Source organism: Ciconia boyciana, chromosome 1 (genome assembly GCF_034638445.1).
Source record: "Ciconia boyciana chromosome 1, ASM3463844v1, whole genome shotgun sequence".
Lineage (NCBI taxonomy): Eukaryota > Metazoa > Chordata > Aves > Ciconiiformes > Ciconiidae > Ciconia > Ciconia boyciana.
In genome coordinates this window covers 41243892-41255404 of record NC_132934.1, presented here as the reverse complement: position 1 = coordinate 41255404, position 11513 = coordinate 41243892, and the positions used below count along the sequence as shown (strand labels likewise).

Here is an 11513-nt window from a genome sequence, read left to right as displayed (position 1 = left end):
AACAGGAACGTGTGCTTTTCATAGAATAATAAATGCATAAATATGAACAAAAGTCCCAATACACTTAATTTCCTTGATTTCCTGACCATTCTTCTGTACGGACATGAGAGTCCTCTGGATGTGATTTCCTAGTCCCCGTTTTCCCAGATCTGCTTGGTTGGGGCCTGTTTTCTGTGCCTTTGGCTTTCCTGCCATAACTTTCCCCAGCGTGGCTGATGAGATCCTTTTCGCTTGTAATGCTGGAGCCCTTTGATCAGTTTTATCAGTTGATCTCTTCATTGATTATTTCCTTTCTGCAGTTAAAAGTGTTTTGCCATGACTGGCAACCATCTTGCTGATCAAGGATGCTGTGTTTTGGATGGAAAACCGTTGACACCTAAGGGCTCCCATTGCCAGCCTTGTGCCTGCCTCCACCACCACCAACATGGGAGAGCCTGGGAGCGTCCCTTCCGCCAGAGTTCCCAAAATCTGCACAGGGATTTTCCTCAAATTGTCCTTCTGAACCTTCCGGAAGAGGGATGGCTCACTGAACCAGAAACTGAAAATGGAAATGTGTTTCACAACGGCAGTGAGGCACACTTGGGCACATGGTGGCACCAGGTGCCTGGCGAAACAACACCAACTTTCTCCTGCTGGCCCTAACTGCCGGCGACCTCGGATCTACATCTCTGATGGAAGAGGGAAAAGCCTGAGTATCGCACGGCAAGACAAAGTAAGAAATCTAGCTTTCCAATAGGATGTCTGGGAACACTCTCTTAACAAGTGTCTTCCTCTGTCTGTCATCTGTCGCATGAATTCTGCTTCTGGTCATATTACACCCTCAAATCCCTTGGGGTAAGCTTTTCCTGTAATGCTTTCTCATGCCTCCCTTGCAAATAAACCCAAGGCACATTCCTGCTACCTTATTACAAGATCTATGACATAGTTATCTAAAATCTTGCTCACATTAAAAAAAAATATTTTTTTTTTAAAAGGTGATGGCTTAATTTTCAGTTTGGGTCCTTCTTCAGAATCTTTTAATGGCTGGTTAACATCACATTGGCAGCCTAAACTGCTGAGCCATAAAATGTGAAACTTTTAAATTTTTTCCTTATGACAGAGGTATTTGGGGTAGAAAATCTAAATGACACGAAAGGAGAAATTTGCCAGGGAGCTCTAAGGGGGAAACAGAGCTGAACAATCTTTTTCTAATTATCCTAATAGAGTGCCATTATCAGAAATGCTCTGTACTCCATTGGGAAAGAAAGTTATGTTAATAGGAAACAAAGATATTTGATCCTTTGTAGATCAAAGCACTTTTATGATGCTGCTGTCATTATGAAAGGCTCTTGGTGTAAGAATGGTACTTAGTGGACAATGGCTCTATTGTTTGTCATTTATTTACCTTCTTAAAAAAAAAAAAAAAATCAGACCTAGTGTATCATTTATGAGGTCCCAGATTGGATGAGAAATGCTTCACTCTACCATAAAGCAACAGTTTTTAGGACTGTGCTGTAGTTCACTGCCTACAAACGTGAGAAGTTCCACTGTGCAAAAAGGAATATTTGGTATGGAAATAAAAACTTGCTGAAATCCACTGAAGTGCACAAGGTCCTTGCAAAGCCTCTGAATTCCACACTGGAAAGGCCTGTGGGCTTTCTTACCCATTTTTTCCCTTTCTCTTTATGCTTACTTACATTCAGAATTTAGCTCTGAGAGCTTCCAAGCAGCCTTTTTCCTTGTGTATTTATGCAGCGCTTAGAGCAGTGGAATGCTGGTCCATGAGTCCATGGTCCATGACCAAAGCTCCAAAGTGCTCTCCTAACACAGATAATAATAAAAGCAGAGAGAGATCGATACTGAGAACAGTTCACCTATGGCTCACAAAATGGATTTCTTACTGCTGTAAAACCCTCTGAGGAGGGAAAAAGTGCCTAAAGACTTGGAAAGGCCTACGTACACCAGCAGTGTTGTGTAAAGAATAGTGTCAAGAGTATGGGAAAATGAGAGAGAATGTTTTTCAAGGGAAAGCCTGTCAATTCTTGTAGGTAGAAAAGCAGTATTCAGGGATATAACTAAATAATTAATACTGGTAATTTACTTTGACTTGTATTTCAGTTCTGTACAAGCTAGTGTCACCGATTCCTATTTAAGCGGAGTGAATAGAAGAAAAAAAGTATTTGAATTTTCAATAGCTTGTCAGTTCACCAAACTTAACACTTGATGAACCCAATAAAACAATGATTTGTTGTTTTGTTTGTTTTCTACTGACCCTTGTATAAAGATGGTTTTTTTAATGAATTTTTTCATGGAAATGCTTTGTTTCTGCATGAGTATCTTTATCTTCTTTCTTTGACTGATGCTCCACAAATAGCCTCATACTGTGGATGCACATACATGTCTTTATTTAAGACTGGAGATCTTTCTTCCCCCTTTTGCAATTCCAATAAAGGGTACTGTACCGTCCTCCCCTGTGCCCAGCACATGGGTGCGTACGCAGTTTGCCTACTGCCATTTCAGTTTCTCTTCGCTGCTTTTTGGAATGAGGCACTTGGTGACTATGAGACTTTTAAAATGCTTTTGCTCCAGCTTCTTCAAAGGTTATCTTTTCTTGTCTTTCTTCCAAATTCCACCTCTCAACCTCTATACAACCTCTCTGTGTTTGCTGTCTTAGAGATGGGCAAATTTCCGTCAAGTGCTCTGCTTGCAGTACTTTTAAGCCTAGAGCAAGGAGGGCTCAGGACTTTCAGTTGCAAAGCTGCTTGTTCAGGAAGCCACGGAGGCTGAATCCAGTTCCAGAGGTGGCATTTCCTGGGGCAGATGCTTTGGCACCACTCACTGCACAGACAAAAGCCTCCAATACGAGGGCTCGGGCTGGAGAGCTGGGGCATGTTCTCTGAAGACATCTACTCCAAAAGCATATTCCTCTGACCTGTAGTCTCCATTTTGCTAAGATAACTGGACAACCTTTCTGGCCCATGGTGATCTTACCAGCCTGTCCTGACTTCACCTCCCTGCCAATTGCTACAGTGAAATGGTATTTTTCTCTCACAGAGCATATTGACTCTTTGTCTTCGTGATACTGAACACGTGCCAAACTCTGCTGTAGGTGTTCCTAGCTATGCTTCCATCCTGTGTGCTTTATTGCCTTATTTCAGCTCAGCAAGAATGTCATTGTCCCTTAGATATATACTCTTTCCCCATGTCTCAGGACTTGGTGTCTTTAGCTCCTCACATCCTCCAGAATAGGATACATCCCTCTGGATGGAGAAGCCCACTTGGGTGGCCAGGTTGAGCAAGACTGGGTGTCCAGGGGAGCAGAAGCTTTGTGTCCATGTTGGACTTTCAGGCTGTTCAAAATATAAGGCTGACAAATCTCACAGTGAACACTTACATGTCCAGGTAGTGACAAGCAGCTCAATTACCATGCACTACATCAAAAAATGGCATGCTAGGAGGGCTGCTCTTTTCTTTTGGGAGATGGTAGTTATGGAGGACAGATGCCTAGAGAATAAGGCTGTGTATTACATCACTCAAGTCTGCCAATTTTCAGATAGATAAACCATGTACTTCTGGATCATACCTGAGATCTGCTCCCGTCTTCACACGTGGCCCTTTCGGGAGTAGGATCAATTTGATGCAGACCTCTTTGCTTTCCTCCTCAACAGGAAGCACCATTGCTTTTTTGGTATAGGTATCATTGCTGAGGTTTCCTCCAGATATTCCCCTCATACCACATCAGCACAGCCTGATGGTTATAGTTCCCTCAATGTCTTTGTTGGAAAATGCTCTGGTTAAAGGAAGCAAGAGAAGGGCCTGGTCATTGCACATGGCTGAGGAAGTTTTGGTGTTAGATTTTTGTTCCTTGGTAAGGTCTTCAAGGCTGCTGTTACTTCCAGATCAGCTCAGTGAGAACTGAGTCATCTGACTCCCTCTGCTTTCGAAGTGCTTGGTTTCACAACATAGGCATTGGATGGCTCTCTCTCCTAGTGTACTCCTCCAATAAGAGAGGAATAATCCTCACAAAGGGTAGACATGATGTGTTAGTTGCAGTTACCCGATTATGTGACTTAGCCCCTGGTCCTGATAACCTATCTCCCTTTCAAAGTAATCAGTTTTGCATACTGGGGTTATTTCCCAAATAACACTTTTATCCAGCCAGTTAGGATCAGTTTACCACCATTGTGCTCCACAACCCTCCCCGTAGATTGATTCTTGGCTTTCTCTAGTCACGCAGTTTGCAGATTATTTCAGGATTTTAACCCATGCAGGGGACTCCATGTTTCTGCAAGCTTTGACCCTGTGCTGTGCCTCCATGCGGATCCCTACTTGCTCACTTCATTTTCCTATTAAGATGATTTTCTCAACTGTAATGGTCTTTGCTAGAAGAGTGAGAAAATTTAAGATGTTATGACTGATCTTCTTTATATCTTATTCTTCAAAAACAGGGTGGCAGAGAGACATAGTTAAATAGTTGTAACACTGTGCATAGACAAAATTAAAATTCTTAAAATGAATACAGAATGAAAAAGGTCTTCATCTCCTCAGAGTACATGGCTCCCTGAAATGGTTTTAGACTGGCTTTGCAGGTAGCAATGCAAACTTGCCCACAAAAGCAGGTGAAAACATTTCAATTGACTGGCCTGTGACTACAGTTGTATATTAGTGTAATGTATGATTGGGTAATTCCTGTCACTGCCTCTGCATCAGCCTATTCTGACTTGATGACGGTACTGTTTCCATGTGTGCAGGACACCAAGACTTACAGGCTACACCATCAACACCTCTAGTAATTAATATCATTATTCTGTAGTTTGGGAAGAAAGTTACTTGAAACGAGGAGGTGATATAGAGTCCCCTTCACTGGGATAAATGCAAGCAAGAGCGCATTTCCCCAAAACTGCAAAGCCTTCTGGAATCTAAACCGATGTGCCAGAGGCACATCTTGAGTATTACTTAGCCAGGAGCACAAGAGGAATGGGAGAGAGAAGCAGGTGGAGAAGCAGCGTCACCCAGAGTAGCAGATTTTGTATGAACGGGAAGGTAGCAGAGCATTTGGGTGAATCTGTGGCTGAGTAGACAAATTGTCCACAGCCGCCTTCAAGGTGACAGCATTTTAGAATGAGCAGTAAATGAATGGGATAGTGCCAAAAAGGCATCCTTACTCTCTGAGGATGTCCCCTCCTCACTGGGCTTACACAGTCAGGGTATTTCACCATATCACAGCATTTTAAAATATGAACGGGAGTTTCTGTACAGGCACATGGGGATTCCTGTTCTCCAACAGGAAACTCCGACTGACTTGAGTTGTTGCTGGAGTTAGACTATATTGTAAATGAAGTGCCTAAATCCTGCCCAAGGTGGGGATAACTAGGCTCTGGCCTTAAGAAATTCATACTGAAGTTGAATGACATTAAATGGACTCTCATGAATGTAGTCCTATTTTGCCTTTTAAAATAATAAGTTAGCAAATTGGGTCAGAATGAAAGTTGCTAGATTAAAGACGGTTCCTGAACGTTGTGAACTGAGATGGTTTCTTGCAGGGTAGGTCTTGCAAACTTTGACTTGCTATATTGTCTTTATTTTGGGGTAGGACCTAGTACAATGGATTTTAGATCTTCAAGTGTGAACATAAGCCGTGACCATTCTGGCAGCTGGAGCATCTCAAGCCTCTCTATATTCCACAGACTGGAGATAGATGTGGGCTGGTCTTAAATTTGTTTGCAAAATGGAGACAAGTCCAGTGGAAAATTTGATGTTTTATTGTTTTCTTCAAGCTTCCTACAATTTTCAGGCAGCTGTAAGTGAAACTTGAGGTAAGTATATAAACCCCATTTTTAAGGAAATGTCTTTCTGTCTCATTCAGTTCTACAAGTGGGCCTTCCACCTTGCTCATCCATCACACTGAATTTAACAAGTATCAAATATACCATGTCATCACCAAACAAAAGAGCAAAGGTGTGGAACCATGGCTACCCTAGTGGCAAGCAATGGACAGTTTCCTTAAGGAACAGTCAGCTCAGAGAAATCCATGTATAAAATTTATATGCAGTTACACTTTAGTATTGAGGGATATGCTGAAATCTCACGAACTCCAGAATATCACCAGTTGCCCAAACCTACAAAAGAAAAAAAAAAGCCCATGGGAAAATCCAACACTATGGAGGATTGTCTGTATACTGGGACAAGTATGTATCAAATAACGCAAAACTCCTCGTACTTTGCACTCACAGTAGGGCATTCAATTAAATCAGGGAACTATTTTCCCACTTCATGAATTAAGATGCTGATGGCTGGCTCTTCCACATGGCTAGTTTGCCATGGTTTAGACATGTTCTCATCAATCATCTCTTCTATGTACTTCCCTGGAACAATGATTTTGGCTCCTCTTTCGTTTGGTGACTGATGACCATGTTCAGGGAGAAATGTGCTGAGGCATTTGTTAACGTTGGAGACTTAAGACTGATTTAATCTCCTAGAATTCATTCCCTGGCCACACAAAACTTTCTGGAGTTCATTTTCATAGTTAACCAGAAAAGAGACCTAGGAGGATTCCACAGAAGGCTGTGGTACTTCCTCCAGGAGACAAAACTTCTGGTTTTAGTAGAACAATCTCCCCAGTTACTTTTTTCTTAGAAGGCCAGGAGAGCTCCTTCCTCCAGGAAAAGGTCAGTTCATAAACTGGAAATGCTGATAATAACTGCAGTGACGTCTATAGATAGTCCTGAGAAGCTGTTGTTATGCATGGAACCAAATTAATAACTGCAGACACCTGTCAAAACAGTGATTACATATCAAGAGTGACACCAGACAAAAAAGGAGATGTTTGAAACTTCCTTCAGGTGTTAGTTTTGGAGTCCTGAGACTTTCAAGGCCAGTTGGAGAAGACTCTTGGTACATAATAGTTGCATAATACTTAGTGGAAGTCTTTAGATTCACAGATGGACAGTTTTTTCCCTTGTTAATGAAGCATATTTTTTGCTTGACAAGTGGAAAATGTTGCCACCTGTGAAAAGATTAAATAGGGATTTTGAGTGGACTCTTTGTCTGTGACTGAGTTTTTTAGAAATCCTGGCTGTGGGCCAGCTCTCAAGAGGAATATTCTTAATGTTTGTTTTTTCCTATGACTGAGATCGGATCCTTAGATAATTTTGACAATGCCACAACAAATTGTTTTATGGAGGGAACATACTCATATTTCCTATGTCTCCAGAGTCACTGGAGCACAAGTCTGTGATTCTCATTATGTGAACAAGATGTTCTTAATGGTGATGCTGCCTTTTCTTTCCAGTACGCTTGCAAGTATTAGGTATAACACATGGAATTCCTTCTACTTTATTTATTAGCACGGGTAAATTTGCATTTTTCTTTAAAATTTCTAACCTCATGTAGCTGGTACTCTGTTCAAGCAAAGACAGATAAAGAGTTGAATCAATTTCCTAGGCTTAGTTTAGATAATATACAATAATACCCACATTATTTTTTACAATAACATTGTTGCAGAATGACAGATTTGACCCTTGGTTGGCACATGTTATTGAAAGAGAACATAAGGTGCTTATTGTGGTTGGTGGAGATGCTGGTCCATCCTTTGCTGGTGGAAGCAGTGCAGCTCTGCCAGAGTTTGAGAGCTATGTTCTGCAGCACCTGAGCATCTGCACAATTACTGTGCCTCATGGTTCTGGAAAGGATTCTCTAACACTGTTGTCGTTGCTACTGTGATCCCAGTTCTGGTCCTTTATTGTTAGCTTTCCCATATTCATGTTCTTACTCTTCCGTCTCCACTTCCTTGTCTTCCAGTGCTTTCCCGAAGGAAGAACATTAATTTTACTACAAACATTTTTAATTATTTGAGCCTTTCTGAAGTGGTTAAGTAATGAGGTTTTCAGCAAGACCTTAACTTTCATACAGCCACCTAAACTGATGACAGAGAAATGTCTGATTATAAGATTATTGTTCCAGTGTTTCATACAACAGTCAGAGGAAATAAGTGGTGCCCAATTCTATAAAGCTGAAATTGCTATTACAGACGATACAGATAGGAGATAGTTTGATACTTCGTGCGGCAGCAGCTTTCTTGCTGTCTAGTATATGTAGGCCACTAAGGCAGAAAGCAAACATGGAGCAGCAGCAACAGCAAGGACTGTGCAAGTGGCTGGTCTCAATTTGAGATCAAGTATGACCACCAGATTACCCAGGGATGTTCTCCCCCATTTTGGGAACAAGGTCTGAAGCTGCATAGCCAGCTGATGCAGCATTTCTCCTGCAGCGTCATTCTCTGTGCTTCTCTGCTAGTGTCTGCTAAGGCTTGGCTTTTATCCCCATCCATTTTTCTTACAGGTGATCCCATCTTCTTTATAGCTTCCACTTTTATCTCCAACTAGCTCTTTTTCCTTGGTCATTCATGTATCTGCAACTTCCCTGAGGACCGAGTTCCCAGATAAAACCCAGTAATGTATCTAGTGTGCCAGAGTAGTGAGCAGGTGGCATGCTCTGTCTGCTCTAAATAACCATCGCATGAGCTTGCAGTAAACTCTCTTTCAGTTGTTATTGCAGGTAACACTACACCTCTGTGGCATGAGTGCTTCAAAGGAGAAGTCACCTATACTTATGTGTGATAGTACATTGCCCAGAACACCGAAGTTGTGACCACAGGCACTACCACTCACTATTTGGTACATAAGTTAAAAATCTTTCTTCTACATACCAAGATGTATAATCTTGATGCCTCTTTTTCCCTTCTGCACTGAGGCTTTCACTAACCAGCTCCTTCTTCCTTTGTAGTTATTCTCTTTCCCTTCTATGTTCAAGCCGTAGTATTTCCCTCCTCAAATAACACAATTTCATTCTTCTCCCTTATGGCCCCCAGCTCTAATATTGCTTACACTGTCTGGTGCAAATAAGTGCATGTGAAAGCATCTTCACTGCCAGTTTTCTTCCCATTTCAGTCTCCTCAGCCATCACACTGCTTCCATCCTTTTGTATCCACTCTGACCTCTTCATCCTTCACAAAACTCCACCACCCTTCTTAATAGCCCATAAAACTCTGTCCCTGTTTGCATCCTGTCTCTTGAAGCCCTCTCTCCTCCCTGGCTTATGCACTTTCCTATGCTATCTTTGTCATGCTTCTGGTTTTTTCCTCCTAAAGATAATTAATGCCTTTCTCATCCCCATTCACTGCTGGTCTGTCCCACCTCAGTAAGACTATTCTGAAACTCACCCACCAAAATTACTTCTTCTCCACTGGCCCTTCTGGCTGAAATGACCCCATCCATTCTAGCATCCTTATCTATGCTGAGAACCTGCACACTCCCTGCTAAAATCAATTTGCATGTACCATCATTTTACTTTCTTTTTTTTTAATCTTTGTGATTTGTTACTTACCACATGGAGTGAATTCCTGACTAAACAATTGCTTTCTCAGAGTTTTTACTTCACTGGTATTTTACCTCTTTCTTTCAGGTACTCCACAGAAATGACCTACAATCACACTCTCTGAAAGACCAAGCACACGTAACTGTCCTGTGCTGCAGTCCCTCCTAACAGGAATGTATCCACTGTCTCGCCTTTCCTTGATGCCTAGATGATGACATGACTCTGCTTAGCTGCTGCCTGTCTTTAATTCAACTGAGCTGTAACTTCTAGTGCAGCCTGAGCAACCTGATGCTTGCCAAGTCCCATGTTTTAGGCCCCACCTTTCATTTGCCCTTAGCATCTGCATCCTATGCATTTCATACATGATGGTGCTACTGCCTCTCTGCCATGTATCAGATGAACTTTGCCAGCTGTTTGGTAATCCCCTGACCTGCTTCATCTGCTACATAAGGGATTGGAGAGAAAATAAGGAAGCATGTGGGAGAATTTGCTGTCTCACCAGAAGAAGAAGCCTAGTGCAGCAGAACCTCATCTCTTATGTGGTCCAATATGGTCTGAAGCCTGCTGGTAACTCATGCACGTTCATCGCCTGACCTGATGCATGTCCTTGTCACACGGTCGGAGGTGCCAGTCTCACATGTGGCAATCGTGAGCGGTCATCACTGTGATATGAACAGTGTGCACAGGGAGCAGGATCTGTTCATAAGGGTCTGTGAGTGAAGTTTTGGTAAAAGACTTAGTCTGTGTTGAAATGAAACTCTATTCTTTTTTTTTTTTTCTCCTTGGGCACCTAATGAGAGCACGCAACCTGTAATTTATACTTTGCCAAGCATTTCAGACATCTAGGGAGGTTAGTGTAAGTATTACAATAACTTGGGAAGGATTAATTGAGGATGGACGCCATTTTGTGAGGTGTTAGGTCCTGATTAAATGCTCTTTACTGTGTAGTCACATTTTATTACAACTTACATATGTTTGGAACACTGATAGAAAAGAAAGCATGTCAACTATTTACAATCACTACACATTTACATTATATTATTTACAGATAATGAATTTAGTAATATATATGAGCAGAAAATATAGCAAATATCAATATGAAACTGTACAGGGCTTAATCTCATGTCCTTTACTGTGGTTGCATTTCACTGTAATAATAAATACAGTTCTATATTTACACATTTTACTTTAAAAATCTATTAAATGAATTTTAACAATTTCAAGTTTAAAGTATCTGATCAAAATATTTCAAACATGCTTATAAAAATAAGACACAAAGCCTTTAGGACTTTCTGCAAGCTAAAAAAGTTCTGATAAAAGAAGCTTTCTTTAACTAGTCTTTAGAATTATAACATTACTTTGCTTCTCAAATCACTTTACAAACTTCTTAAATATAGCGAGCTGAAAGGAATTTCACTGACATTAAGCAGTGCAGCACAGATGGACCCCAGTTAAATTAAAGCTAAGTAAACATGGTAATAGGTATTGTGCAATGGTTGACTGATCCTCTGTTTAATCCAAAGCAGTTTCAGGAATCATTCTCCAGCTGTATGCTGCACTGCTTCAAAAGCCACAAGAGATAAAGGATTAAGATAAGTACTCAGCTGACTTTATCATACATAATTTCGGCATGGGTTCATTTTTTTTTCCTGAAGGATGAACATGTCAGCCAAAGTCAACTGATGCCATCTGTAACTGAAAACTAAAAATATGCCAGTGTGAATGGACAAGAAAATCAAGGCATATCCATTGTTGGCAACAAATTCTTAATTGTGAAAATCTGTCCTTTAAGTCCCAGGAAGTTTTATATACAGTAACAGATGAACAACAGAGATCATCTGTAACTGATTACCTTAATTACTGGGCTAGCCTAACCTTGGTAATGTTAAAAAATTCACCTGGAGGTCGAGTGGCCATTAACTGAGCAGTGAGTACTGGGCTATTAAATGTTACTCCTCAGGGAGCTATTTTTAACAACAAAAAAAAGTAAATTTGTGCATTTTCATGTCTTAAATGATCAGCTCACTCGAGCAAAAGGTGCCAGCTCTGAGAAAAGAATACTGGAATATCCCCTGATGGCTTGGCCAAGGTCAAAGACTGATATACTAGGGAAGTAAAGGTAGCTCTGTTGTCTGAGATATTTTGACAGTAGACTTGGC

General features: G+C 41.1%; 1 long non-coding RNA gene across 1 annotated transcript; it reads left to right on the top strand.

The window, feature by feature from the left end:
- The first annotated feature begins 293 nt into the window (after positions 1–293).
- On the top strand, positions 294–9774 carry LOC140659682 (uncharacterized). Its single transcript, XR_012045195.1, has 3 exons — positions 294–712; positions 8524–8654; positions 9442–9774. It is a non-coding gene; the product is annotated as an uncharacterized lncRNA (long non-coding RNA).
- The last annotated feature ends 1739 nt before the right edge of the window (positions 9775–11513 follow it).